This window comes from Spinacia oleracea, chromosome 3 (genome assembly GCF_020520425.1).
Source record: "Spinacia oleracea cultivar Varoflay chromosome 3, BTI_SOV_V1, whole genome shotgun sequence".
NCBI lineage: Eukaryota > Viridiplantae > Streptophyta > Magnoliopsida > Caryophyllales > Amaranthaceae > Spinacia > Spinacia oleracea.
The window spans coordinates 19,453,589-19,469,310 of record NC_079489.1 but is presented as its reverse complement, the minus strand read 5'-3'; the positions used below and the strand labels follow the sequence as shown (position 1 = coordinate 19,469,310).

The following is a 15,722-nucleotide window of genomic DNA, read 5'->3' as shown; positions in this document are numbered from 1 at the left end:
ACAACGACAAAGAATAAAGTACATCGCCGTCATACACGTGGCGGCATCCAAATAGGCCAAAGTACAGAATAGTACGCCTATAAATAGCACCCACATCACTCATGATGGGACACATTCTTACACACGGTACTTGCTCCACCTTCTCTCTATATTCTCTCTCTAAAGACTTCTTATCTATTTGCTGACTTAGGCATCGGAGGGGGTTTCCTCGGTAAAACCCCCTGAGGTTAGCTCACGTTTGCTCTGCTTGACAGGGCCAAGGTGCTTCGGAACGTCCTCCCAGTTCCATACTCGGAACATGTACAATAAATCTATTGTACATGGTACACCTATTGCGTACAAGACCTCTTGACGAATCTAGGTGGGTCATTTGACCAGCTACGGAGCTACCCCATGGCCCGTGGACACACCTGAACTCAAACCTGATCCAGGGATCAAGCTTTGGTACCACAATTGATGAGTAAATCCGTGTATAACAACATACACATAATTTACTCGAAATAATTGCAATATTGAAAACATGATTGTTTGGATTACAAAAAATAAATAAATTATGATGGACATTGAAGAGGAATTGCACGTGCTTATGTTTAGCTTGATTTATCAAATGGGAAAAAAAATTAAACAGAAAATTATATTACCTCTGTTTCATAATGATATTTACATTTTTTTCGTTTTAATCCATTTTATAATGTTATTTACATTGTGCCTCGGACGAGTTGGGCGGCAGTGTACTCGACTCATGTCTTGACCGGGTTGACTAGGAGGCTGACACCTGTTGGGATGGCAGATTTTAGTCCTGCGGTGTCGCTGTCAGGAATTTTGACGGCGGTGGATTCTTATGGTGAGGAAGGATGGGGTGGTGATGTGGAGGAGCTTGGTACAGATATCTACGTGTTCTTGACTAGTTGACTAGGGATGGGTCAGACCGAGTTAAGGTGGTAGAACCTTGACTAGGGATGGGTCAGACCGAGTTAAGGTGGTAGAACACGGCGGTTGGCCGTGTTGGGTTGATGATCGAACTATTTATTTTCATGGGAGGGATGGCAGTGATGGGTGGTGGAGTGTTTACAAGGCAAGTCTTCCACGAGTTGGGCGAGTTACCACCGAATCAGTGGTGGTTGAGCGGGTCACGCCACCAGGTTTTCACGTCTTTACTCCTGCCACTTCACCAGGTAATGTTGAGTTTATTGCAGTAGCTACTAGAAGACCCGGGTCCAATTACAGGCATATTGAGCTACTCCCTCTGTCCCGGAATATTCGATCCGTTTGACCGGCACAGATTTTAAGGGACTTGAATTGACTTATTTAATTTAATAGGTAATAGTTGATAGCGGGGTATTATTTTAATGTAGTTAGTGGGAGGTGGGGTTGGGGGAAAGTAGGGGTTGAATTTTTAATTATTTTTTGTATGGAGTAGGGGGCATGTGTGTTAATAGGGGTGAAGTGAGAAATAATATAATATTGTTAGAATATTTCAATTTTTTGAAACAGGTCAAGTATTTAGGGACGGCCCGATAAGAAAAACAAATCAAGTATTCCGGGACGGAGGGAGTATTTGATCTTAAAACTAAGCAGTTTAAGGAAGTGACTCAACCCGTTTCGCCTCATAACCACCACTTTAATCCGTTTATGTCGCCCGATGGGACCCGAGTAGGGTACCATAAGTGTACGGGTGGGGATAATGGGGAGAAGGGAAAGGGTGGAGGTCAAATACTTCTCCTTGAGAATTTGAAGAATCCAGTAGCTGATGTGTCTATATTTAGGATTGACGGGTCATTTCCGTCATTCTCACCCACGGGTGACCGGATTGCCTATTTGGCGGACTTAGATGACGGGTTTCTGTATGTTGTCGACCATGATGGGTCAAATAAGAAGTTGGTTCATAAAGGGATGGCTTTCACAACTGCTTGGGATCCTGTAAGAAAAGGTGTAGTTTATACTAGTGTTGGTCCTAACTTTGTATCCGAAAGTAGTAAGGTTGATATAATTGCAATTAACGTTGATGATGATGATTTAAGTTACAAAAAGTTGACCCATGGAGGTGAAAATAATGCTTTCCCAGCACCATCACCCGATGGCAAATGGGTCGTGTTTAGGTCGGGTAGATCAGGTCATAAAAATCTATAAATTATGGACGCCGAGGAAGGTGAAACGGGTGGCATCCAAAGGTTGACAAAGGGTCCATGGAGCGATACCATGTGTAACTAGTCACCTAACGGGGAATGGATTGTGTTCGCATCTGATCGGGATAATCCGGGTGGTGGGAGTTTCGAGGTGTTCATGATCCATCCGAATGGGACGGGGCTTCACAAGGTGATCCAAAGTGGATTGGGCGGGCGGGCTAATCATCCATGGTTTAGCCCAGATGGGAAGAGAATTGTGTTTACTTCAGATTATGCTGGGATATCAGCTGAGCCCATCTCAAATCCACACTATTACCAGCCTTATGGGGAGATATTCATTGCAAATGTAGATGGGTCGGGTATTCGGAGGCTGACCCATAATTCATTTGAGGATGGGACACCTACGTGGGGGGGTATGTTCCTGAGGCCAGTAGATGTGGCTCAACTAATAAAGGAAGCAAAGTGCTTGTTTGAGAACTGTCATTGGCTCAACATAAAGAAGAAATTGGGTATAAAAACTGCAGTCGATGCATCAACTGGAGCTACATTGCTACTGCTACTATGCCATAGAAGTAAAATGTTATGACTTTCGACAGAAAAAGTTCGTTAATGGATATAACGGGTAATCTTCAGTTTAGTATCCAGTATCCAGTTTGCAGCAATCCGTGGACTATGGACCATGGTGCACATAGAGCATGGTGCACCATGTGCACCAAAAGAACACATGTGCATAAACAAAAGAACATGACACTACGACAAAAGAACATGCAATATATTGTTTTACTTTTTTGTTATAAAAAATCACAATTTATTAAAAATATATGTCCATGTTCTTTTTACGTAACCAGATGTTCTTTTAATTATATACTAATGTTCTTAAGGTGCACCATGTTCTATGTGCACCATGGTCCACCTTCTAAATTGCGCTAAGGCTCTGTACTTGTGACTTGTTCAGTTTTTTCCTTTAAGTGAGTAGTTAATACAGGTAAATTGATAAAGTGTTAACTTATTGCAAAAAACGATATAACTGAAACATTGAGTCATCTTAAATTGGTTTAAATTGGTTATAATCTTATTTTTCCTTTTTTAGTATTACCTTCAAAAAAAGTCCAATAAATATTTGACCAAAATTTCTGGGCATTAATTAAGCAACTTAAGCAACTTTTGGAGAATATTTTAAAGCAATTTTTGGAGAATATATTAAAGTAAGATCGTAATTTCCTTAAAATGGTCAATTTAGATTGCTGAAATCGCTAAAATTACGACCTTATATAATTTTGGTCATAATTTCAGCGATCTTTGGAGAATATATTAAGAAAGAGGATTTCAACTTAATATATAGAATCGTGAAACTACCAAAAAGAAAAAAAAAAAGGAAAAACGATATAGAATATAAATATACAGTTTTTTTTTGTTCTACTACGAGGAGTTCCCACCGCCTTCGGCGAGGTAATCTCCCGTGGGAAATTATATATTACACAAATTATATACATAAAAAAATAAAAGGAGATCTTTGAAAAATTCCTCCGAAAAAAACGACACATACATCACTTTCGGCTAAATTCTTTAAATCAACACCTATAAAAAAAATAAAAAAAAATAAAAGATCTCCTTTTATTAGACATTAAAATATCTTAAAAAATATTTAGTATATTTGACTAAAATTTAATCTTTAGAAAATCTATCAAAATCTTTTGTACTTCATACTAATGTATTTTCGAATAATTCTTTGTTTGTCAACGGCGCAGTATTTTATAAATAATGGTTAAATTATAATTTAATAATATCCGTGCGTGCACGGGACCTAATATAGTTTACTTATATACTGGAGACAAAGGGATAAAATTTATGTATTAGCAAACGTGCAATTTAAAATGCAACAAATTAACGTGAATGGAAGTATAAACAAATGGCGTTGTCCTTATTTATTTATAAGAAAACACTTTATTTTGCTAGGTTGCAGGAAATAAATTCTATATTATTAAAGCGGGGCGTGGTAGTTAATGTGAGGGCTTCAAAACCTCAATACTCCTCTCTCAACAACTCTTCCATTCTGGAAACAACAGAAAAGGACAATGAGAATAATTGACTAAACAAATAATGAAAATTTTAATAAAAGGGGTATTGTTTCATGCTTAAATTCAATAGGAAAACAAAATACTTAAAACGGTTGTATCTTGTTTCCTACGATTCTTGTTCGCTCAGTCGGCAAGGGTTGGGGTTGATAACGTGTTATGAATATACGGGAGAAAATGTTGTTGTGTGTATTATTCCATACTAGATTAGGTCCCGTGCACGCACGGTTATTTGAAAATTATTAATTGACCATCTTTTTTAACTGAAATATTTATCCCTTAAATCTATTGCGTAATCTATTGCGTAATCTATAAATCTTGAATATACTCATTTTATCATATACGGAGTACTAATATATAATTTTCCCTCTATTACGTATTATATATTTTATATGTTTAAGATGATAATTTGACCAAATTAAATATTTGATATGCTTAATATGAACAAAATATTGAGTAAGAATGTTTTTTTATTATTGATATGACTATGTGACTAAATATTACCAAAATCGTCTAACAATGTCATATTTAATAATCCTATAACTTTTTCTATTTATAAACATTTATACAAAAGAAGAGAAAATAAAAATAGAATAAAATAAATATTTTTTTTAGGGAAGGGATTTTGGCGGGAAAAAATCCCACCAGGAATTGACACGTGTCATTCCTGGTGTCTCTTTTAGTATATAGTAATAGATAGTACGAGGCATATATAGGATACATTAGTTAGGGTTTTGCTTGGAGAACAAGAACCCTATAATTCTCCGGAGATATTGACAGGGTATAATAGGCTCCCATATAACATATGTGGCTTTTAAAGACTTTTACCATTAGAACTTTGGGTTTCAAATATAAGGCTCTAAATAAACATAAATATTGATTCTCGTCATTGAAGAAATAAAATACCTATTTAAATGCTTTTAAGCCTATAAATGCAAGCTCACCGTTGGTAATACTGTGATAAGTCCCAGCCACCCATAATAGGTCGGTAGAGTATTGTCCTTTAACATTAATATCTATGTATTTAATAAAATTTCAGGTCGGTACGCAAAGCTTAGTGTTACATACATTTTAATTAAGAACAGACGGAGCATTTGTTTAGCTGTCATTTTGCATAACTTCCTAACTTCCTCAAAGCCCTCAACATTATCACTTCGTATAATAGACATAAAAGGAAGGCAATGGCTAACACTGCATAAATCATGCTACGTTGCAAACAAATAAACTCCTAATTTCAAAGGCTCTCCAATATCTTGCAGACAATGATAACATGTACAGAATAGTCAGTGGTTGACTTAGGGGCAGGCCTGGGGTAGGCAAAGGCCCACCCCGTCATTCAGAAAACTTTTATACATAAAAACTGCGTAGGAGATAAAGAAAATTATATATTATATAATATATAATATAGAATATATATTATAAAAATTATATATTCTGTACACATATTACACATATATTATACAAATATGATACATGTATTATAAAATATTAAAATATTGCATAGTAATATTGGTGGACATATGTTACAATATTGTACCTCTAAAATTGGTAGATTGTTTGAACTAACATGTTATTTTTCTCATTTTAGCTAGGTTGAATATATCATTGTATATATATTAATGATCACCTTTAAAGAATAACAGAAGGAAGAAGTAAGTTATAATTACAAGGGATTTGGAACACAATAGATAACCTATTTTATTTATTATTATACCATAAACCTTCAAATACAATACATTGTAATAATATAATATTTATATTATTATTAAAATGTATATAATAATTCCTCCGTTTAGAAATACTCAGAACGTTGGTCACTTTCACGCATGCCAATGCATGATTTTGATCGTTTATATCTTAAATCCTATTCAAGAAAAAATTATAAAAGTTGATATTTTAAAAATAAGCATTGAGACGAATATAACAAGATCCCACATGACTATGTTTTATCTAACATATAAATCACCAACAATAGTCAAAGTAGAATATGTGAATAGTGTAAAATATCCAAACGTTGCAAATATTTCTAAACGGAGGAAGTAATACTTAAAACTTCTTATATTACATTGGTAGGATATAGAAGCCCTTAATTGGTTGGATGACAGTTGGATACATCAGCGTAATACTTAAAGCAACTTTCAACGACATTACCCGTAGCATTCAAACAGTAGAAAATGTGTTTCAGCATATCATCTACATCCATGTTGTTGCAGTATAAGTATGGCATTGAATATGATGTCCTCACATGGTAATTCTCAACGTCACTCACATGGTAATTTTGGTTGTTGTTGGGAGGGAACTCTGTAAAATAATGAACATGAAAATTATTATTAGTTATATACAATTCATACTAAATTATTTAAAGAACAGAAATCAAGTATCTTACCTCTCAAAATCAAGTCTGGGACTCACACTAGAATATATATTATGCGTGTGACTAAACTACGTAAAAGTGTCTAACATACTACAAGTTCCATGTTTTTTCCCTCTAAAACCCTCGTGGTTGCCCTTGAATCCGGTAACCGATTAACAGTTGGCCAAAATAACTCAACTTGTCTTTGCATTGACGCAACATCGCTTAATGTCAATGTGGATCTCGAGTCACACAATGTGAGGGTCGTCTCTCGATGATGTTGACCGGGTATAGAGAACAATTGTGAATTGGGCCAAATCCCATGGATAGTTATGTTCTCATAATCAATCGAGCACCGTAGCAGTTGTTGTCTTCACAATAGTTAACACCGTATGTCAAATCTAATGCGTGATTCCAAATATATAGGAGACATTAGAGCTGAATGAGTGAATAAGACATAAGAAATAGAACACATAAATACCAAGATTAAGGTTACTTATTTCATTTTGAAGACACTAAAGAACGGAGAGGGATTAAGAATTGTATGAATAAGATAAAAGGACTTACTTTACATTTGGAATTGCACTTTTGTATCCTTTATATAGGGTTCAATTTGCTTGAAGAATTTAAAACCTGTTTGATATGCATATAATGTGTGTTATGTGAATGGTGGGAGATTGTGCAATTTTTTTTTCCTGCATCAATTTGGGGTTTACATTGTTGCCTAAACCCTTAGTTAGCGTGAAAATAATGTATTAACATAATTTGTCTTTAGCGTGAAAATGATGTATTAACATAATTTGTCTTTAAGAAGTTGCAATTTCAGCTTGCATATATATTACCTACAAGAGCAAGGTGCATGACCAGTTAAGTAGAAAGATTGTTTTGGAGGGCAAAAGAAATAGAACACAGGACTAAAGACTGAAGAATGAATAAGAATACTTGTATGTTAGAGGTACATTGTTACACATGTCCATCAATGTTACTTATTACAATATTACATGTTTAATATTTTATATATTCAGAGTAACTATTTTATATATTCAGAGTATATATATTATATAATATATACTTAGAATATATAAAATGTGTAGAAAACATATTTTGGAGGGCAAAAGAAATAGAACACATAAATACCACGATTAAGGTTACTAATTTAATTTTGAGGGGAGACTAAAGACTGGAGAATGATTAAGAGTACTTGTATTAATAAGATAATAAGACTTACTTTACATTTGAAATTACACTTTCGTATGCTTTATATAGAGTTCAATTTTATTTAAAATATTAAAACCAGTTTGATATGCATAGAATGTGTGTGTTGTGGGAGGTAGGAGATTGTTCAATTATTGTTGTTTTTTTTCCTGCATCAATTTGGGGTTTACATTGTTGCCTAAACCGTAGCAGTTATGCTCTCAAAATTAATTGGAGCACCGTAGCGGTTGTTGAGTTTACAATAGTTAACACCGTATTGCAAAGCTAATACGTGATTCCAAATGGGGGACGTTAGAGCTGAATGACTGAAAAACAAAGATGAAATAGAACACATAAATACCAAGATTAAGGTTACTGATTTCATTTTGAGCGAGGACTAAAGACTAAAGAGGGATCAAATAATAAAAGAAATGTATTAATGATGATGTCTTTCTGAATAATCCTATAATTTTTTCTATTTATAAAAATTTATACAAAAGAAGAGAAAATAAAAATAAAATAAAATAAATATTTTTTTTTAGGAAAGGGTTTTTGGCGGGAAAAAATCGCACCAGGAATTGACACGTGTCATTCCCGGTGTCTCTTTTAGTATATAGTAATAGATAGTACGAGGCATATATAGGATACATTAGTTATGGTTTTGCTTGGAGAACAAGAACCCTATAATTTTCCGGAGATATTGACAGGGTATAATAGGCTCCCATATAACATATGTGGCTTTTAAAGACTCTTACCATTAGAACTTTGGGTTTCAAATATAAGGCTCTAAATAAACATAAATATTGATTCTCGTCATAGAAGAAATAAAATACCTATTTAAATGCTTTTAAGCCTATAAATGCAAGCTCACCGTTGGTAATACTGTGATAAGTCCCAGCCACCCATAATAGGTCGGTAGAGTATTGTCCTTTAACATTAATATCTATGTATTTAAATAAAATTTCAGGTCGGTACGCAAAGCTTAGTGTTACATACATTTTAATTAAGAACAGATGGAGCATTTGTTTAGCTGTCATTTTGCATAACATCCTAACTTCCTCAAAGCCCTCAACATTATCACTTCGTATAATATACATAAAAGGAAGGCAATGGCTAACACTGCATAAATCATGCTACGTTGCAAACAAATAAACTCCTAATTTCTAAGGCTCTCCAATATCTTGCAGACAATGATAACATGTACAGAATAGTCAGTGGTTGACTTAGGGGCAGGCCTGGGGTGGGCAAAGGCCCACCTCGTCATTCAGAAAACTTTTATACATAAAAACTGCGTAGGAGATAAAGAAAATTATATATTATATAATATAGAATATAGAATATATATTATAAAAATTATATATTCTGTACACGTATTACACATATATTATACATGTGTTAAAAAATATTAAAATATTGCATAGTAATTGTAATACCCCGAATTTTTAAAACTGAGTTAATTATGCTTAATTATTTTTATTTAGCTTAAAATCGTTTTAAATCCTAAATTTGAACTTTATTTTAATTAACAAAGTTTTATTTCACTTTAATTTTTAACACTGTTGCACGATTTATTTATTTTGAGATTTTATAATTTAATTTCATATTAACGAGCTTAGCTATACTTTTTTTTAAATCTTATTCCGTCATTTATAAAATAATTTAACATTTTTATTAAACGACAAATTATATTTACTAAATTTATTTTATTAAGACTTTATAAAATAATTATTATGGAAATTAATTTTAATCAAAGTCATTATTCTATTTTCATTTAATATTCAAAAATAACAATAGAAATTCTGAAATTTATTCATGATTTTTGAAATTACTAAACTGCCCTTAGTCCCCAAAGAAATCAAAAACCAGTTTCTTCTTCTCTCTTTTTCTTCTTCTTCACGTATCTTTGCCATGGAAGTCCAAGCTAACTTTCCAACTGTCATCACCATATTTCATATCAAATTGAGTCATCAATCTCATGACACTAATCTGAATTCTAATGCCTTAGTCACCATATTCTTGATTTCTCTTGACATTTGTCATACAATTGAGCTTCAATGGAGGTCATCACTTATGTCATTAACCCCCATTAATCCCTATAAATAGCTGTCAAATTAACCAGGAAATTCAAGTTAAATTCACCATTCAAATTCAAGTTTTAACCATTCAAGAATCATAGAGTTTTTCACTATTTTCCTTACCTTCATTTCGATTCTGAGCCACCACCACCACTGACTGCCGCCGGCAAGACCACCGACGACAGACCACCCCCGCCGCCTTCTGCCCCTTTTCCGTTCACCACTACGGTTGAAACCAACACCGACCACCACACTAACGCCTATTTCTCCTTCTCACTCGCCCTCCCTGCTTTCCTCTCACCCGCGCCTAACTTCTCCTCCGCGCTCAGCCACCAGCGCCGCCGTAGTGGCGCGCTGCTCCTTTCGCTCCGGTGCGCAGCCCTCCTCCGGTCACAGACTCTCCGCCCAACCTCCCCTTTGTCGTCCCTCTCCTCCGCGCCCAGTTCCCTGCCTCCTCTCCTCCGCGCAAACTGCGCAGCCGCCACAACCACCACCGTTCAGCCACCATCACTCACCACCTTTATCCGTCGCCGGCCACCGCCCAACTCCCCGTTTTTCTCTCCTCCCTCTGTCGTGCTCCCTGTTGCTGTGTCCCCCTGCTTTGCTCTGCTTCGGTTGTTTTTTCCAGGAACCACGTTCCAATTTAGGAACGTTGGTTTTAACTTCCCAAGTCAAGCCCAAATCCATTTACTTTGGCCCAATATCTCTAAGTGAGCCTTATTTCTTTTATTTAAGTCCTAATGTTAATATTTTATGAAAAAAAATCAATTATTATTTATTTCTAATCATATAAATTTAAATAATAATTTCAAATTTATATTTCGCCTGAAATTTTGATTTAAGTAATAGTTTCGTTAAAATTAAATAATATTTCATGTAAATCTATTTATGAAATCCATATATATATATTTTTATCGAAATGTCGCATAATAATATTTTCAGTAATTTATAAAAATATTTCTTATTAAATTTATTATTTCAAAATTCACTATTTATGAATTCATTATTGGTTTTAAAGTATTTATCGTTTTAATACTAATTCAATAATTTGATACTTTGAAAGAAATCGAACTCGGAGCTCAGGAAGAACGAACCAACGAAAAAGACTTAGCAAATCGTGGAATTGAGGTAACGGTTATTGCTAGTACCCGCAATCCCTTCGAAATGTATTTATGTACGAATGGTATTTATGAATGATTGATGTTTTATAATGATGTTTTATGATTTGCGGGATTACAAGTATGTTTTGATTGAATTAATTTATGATAATGCAGCTTTATGCAAAGTATCGATTTAATGAATTATTATTCCTGAAAGAAATGATTTTATGAAATAACGAGATTTAATGGTTTTATTGAACCACCCTGAATGAATGAGATTTCCCTGATTAATGTTCAACTAAAAGAAATGTAAACATGATAAATGAAAGTGTAAGAACTGGTCAAGTTCCCCTGTTATGGAGCCCAGGCTCCCCTTGATAAGAAGCACTGGCTTCCCATGATATGGAACCAAGGTTCCCCCTGATATGGAACCAAGGTTCCCCCTGATATGAAGCACTGGCTTCCCCTGATATGGAACCAAGGTTCCCCCTGTTATGAAGCACCGGCTTTCCCTGTTCGTAGGAGACGTCCTACCATGTTTTCCTGTAAAGTCGTGATGACCAGAATAATACTATTAAAAAGGAAAAAGGTTAAAAAATGATATTCCTGAAATGATATTCCTGAAATGATGTTCCTGAAATAGTGTTCCTGAAATGATATTTGTGAAATGATGTTTTGAAATAATGCTTCCGAAATGATGATTTATTAAATGTTTTACTATATTCTATTATCCATGTTTATTAAATAAAATGAATTGAAATGATGTTACGATGCTAGGGTAACTCGTTACTGAGTCTTCGGCTCACCGTTTTGTTTTCTGTTTTAGGTACTGCTGGGGACCACGGAAACGAGTAGTGGCGAGGATTTCACTATTACACCATTCACCTAAGTTAATGTTAAGTTGTAACAAGTTTAAGTAAAGATTCTTAATTAAGTTACGTACTTTTATTAAGGAATTAAAAAGGATTATTATGTTAATTTTGGAGTTTAATAGCTTATGATTGATGGTTGCCTTGTAATTCCCAAGAGGGAGTTACGGCAGTAATGTCCCGCCCGAATTAGGATGTTTCCGCTGCTAAGTATGCTTTAATAAGTGATTTAGAGGTCGGGGTGTTACAGTTTGGTATTCAGAGCAAGCAAAGGTTCTGGACCATAAGTGCTAAACCTTACTGGTTTCGCATGAAATAGAATTCATTAGGCTTTAAGAAAAGAGTTTTAAGGAATAGTTAAAAAGAATATGTTAAAATCATGATAAGTTAAAATGAATTGAGTGTGAGTGTAGGAACGGGCTGAAAAGGGATTATTTTCCTATTATCTATGTTTTCCTGATCGAGTATATTATGCAGCATATCGATTATCGAGGTTACTAACGATGCCACGAACGAAGCTCACAAACGCGACTTTCACGATGGCGCCAACGCTAATATTATTTTAATTTTGCTCTCTCTCGCTTTGGATATGAACTTATCTTGTTTTCATGATTATCATGTTATGTTATGAGTTTCCTACCCTAGACAGGCTAGGAAAATTTTAAGCATTAATGATTTCTTGAAAGAATTTAAGTTAAGCATGGTTCGAACTAAAAGATTTTGTGGATACGAATTGTTTTGAGGAATTTTTATGGTTATGAAATCTTTAAGGATAGTATTAATGTTAAGAGCACCAAGCAAGCATAAAGTTGTATTTCATGAGTGGTTAATCACTAATTAATTTAAGATTATTCAAAATTTAAAGTGTTAAAGTTATGAATGAAATTGATTCTAGGGTTACCTTTCCGTGTTACCCATGATGAATATTTTGGTGTTTATAAGTACAAAAGTCTAGTATCTGAAAGATGATTGATATGCCTCTATTAAGGAAGCTAAGAAGTTATACGTGAATGTTATGAACCACACGAGTTATAGTGAAAGACCCGTTTGAGTTGACACATGAATAAGATCTTGAGGATTTATCAAAAGGAGATATCAAGAATTAGTCTATCAAAAAGGTTGAATGATAGAGTATCGAAAGAGCATGAGTTTGTATTTCGTGAGTGGCGAATCAACAATTAAATCGAGGTTTAAAGCATTGAAGTTATGATTGAAATCGATTCTTAGTTTACTTTTCCGTATCATTTGTAAGGATTGTTTTTATGTATTATTCTGAAAGGATGCTTGATTATCTCCATAAAGAAAGCTAAGCGAAAGAATATAAGTTTTTGCAAAATGTTATGTGGAAAACATGGTTTATGGTGATCGAAAAGACGAAATTGAGTTTGCATATAATGCTTTGAGGATCTTACCACAATAAGTTACCGAGGATTAGTCTATCTATCCTGTTGATGATATCAATGAATGTTATAAAGTTCGAAAAGAATTATGAATAATTGAGGAATGTAATGGAGTTAAGAAAAGAAATCGACGAAATGACAAAAAAGGAAATAGACGAAATGACATGTCTGTAAAACCAGGTAGTCTGCACTAAGTTTCTGGAACCTAGATTGTTTCGGATAAAGGCATGTGTGATGGCTTAGAATTATCCGCCATACCCAAGGTTTGTCGACTTAAAATACTAAGGATAAGTAACGATGTCGTATGTCTAATGATGTAGTTCCTGTCATGTGATTGGACTCGAACCCCTGCAACGAACGCAGTTAACGAAGTTATTCAACGTAGAAGAAAGATCGGAGATCGAAATCAAAACGAATCGAATAAAGAAAGTCAACGACAAGATTCCTGCAGCAAAGAAGCGCAAGAGCAAACGAAAACGCAATATCTTCCAATAGTCGCCTAAGAATGATATAAATCACAATATTTTATGTAAACGTGCTACGGTCAACCATGCTCGTGTGTTAGATCAAATGATTATGAATGTTATGCTTATGGTGAATATGAAATTTTCAATTTATGAATTATGTCTATATGATATGGATGATGTTTATACTGCCATGATTATATTGGTAATCTAATTGTTATTCATGGAAGCCGTCTCCGATGGAAGTTCTCCAGAGCTCAGAGTACGAGATTGATATAATAAATGACTTTTACAAATTATTGGAGTATTGCAATTGATTGATAAATATTTATTTTCATTATATATACATATATTTTCAGAATTATAATTTTGCATTAAAAACTACTATTTTTGGTAGAAAATATTTTCAAACAGGATCTCGCAAAGTAAAATAGGAGCCTAGTCTATGCTAACAAGTTTGCCCCTTTTATGTTCTTTGCTCCTCGATCCTATTATATGAAATCAAGTGGAGATACGAAAGACGATGGCGAAATGTAATTGACCTTAATGACGATTAAGGATCAGTATATAAGTTTGCCCCTTTTGCATTCTTTACTCTTCGATTCTAGGTCTCGAGTTGAAGTGGAGTCCTAAAAGATGATGGCGGAATGAAGGCTAGACATTGTCGGGATTGAAATAAAATTTTGAGATCTTGGTTTTAAAATAAAACATCATACTTTTATTCGAGCGTTTTCAATCTTCAACAAACATTTTATAAATCTAATTTTCAAGTTTCGAGGACGAAAATTTTTCTAAGGTGGTAAGAATGTAATACCTCGAATTTTTAAAACTCAGTTAATTATGCTTAATTATTTTTATTTAGCTTAAAATCGTTTTAAATCCTAAATTTGAACTTTATTTTAATTAACAAAGTTTTATTTCACTTTAATTTTTAACACTGTTGCACGATTTATTTATTTTGAGATTTTATAATTTAATTTCATATTAACGAGCTTAGCTATACTTTTTTTTTAAATCTTATTTCGTCATTTATAAAATAATTTAACATTTTTATTAAACAACAAATTATATTTACTAAATTTATTTTATTAACACTTTATAAAATAATTATTACGGAAATTAATTTTAATCAAAGTCATTATTCTATTTTCATTTAATATTCAAAAATAACAATAGAAATTCTGAAATTTATTCATGATTTTTGAAATTACTAAACTGCCCTTAGTCCCCAAAGAAATCAAAAACCAGTTTCTTCTTCTCTCTTTTTCTTCTTCTTCACGTATCTTTGCCATGGAAGTCCAAGCTAACTTTCCAACTGTCATCACCATATTTCATATCAAATTGAGTCATCAATCTCATGACACTAATCTGAATTCTAATGCCTTAGTCACCATATTCTTGATTTCTCTTGACATTTGTCATACAATTGAGCTTCAATGGAGGACATCACTTATGTCATTAACCACCATTAATCCCTATAAATAGCTGTCAAATTAACCAGAAAATTCAAGTTAAATTCACCATTCAAATTCAAGTTTTAACCATTCAAAAATCATAGAGTTTTTCACTATTTTCCTTACCTTCATTTCGATTCTGAGCCACCACCACCACTGACTGCCGCCGGCAAGACCACCGACGACAGACCACCCCCGCCGCCTTCTGCCCCTTTTTCCGTTCACCACTACGGTTGAAACCAACACCGGCCACCACACTAACGCCTATTTCTCCTTCTCACTCGCCCTCCCTGCTTTCCTCTCACCCGCGCCCAACTTCTCCTCCGCGCTCAGCCACCGGCGCCGCCGTACTGGCACGCTGCTCCTTTCGCTCCGGTGCGCAGCCCTCCTCCGGTCACAGACTCGCCGCCCAACCTCCCCTTTGTCGTCCCTCTCCTCCGCGCCTAGTTCCCTGCCTCCTCTCCTCCGCGCAAACTGCGCAGCCGCCACAACCACCACCGTTCAGCCACCATCACTCACCACCTTTATCCGTCGCCGGCCACCGCCCAACTCCCCGTTTTTCTCTCCTCCCTCTGTCGTGCTCCCTGTTGCTGCCTCCCCCTGCTTTGCTCT

The 15,722-nt window shown here is 34.7% G+C and overlaps 1 pseudogene; it reads left to right on the top strand.

Moving 5' to 3' along the window:
- The first annotated feature begins 783 nt into the window (after positions 1 to 783).
- Positions 784 to 2,712, top strand: LOC130469544 (uncharacterized; annotated as a pseudogene).
- Positions 2,713 to 15,722: the final 13,010 nt, after the last annotated feature.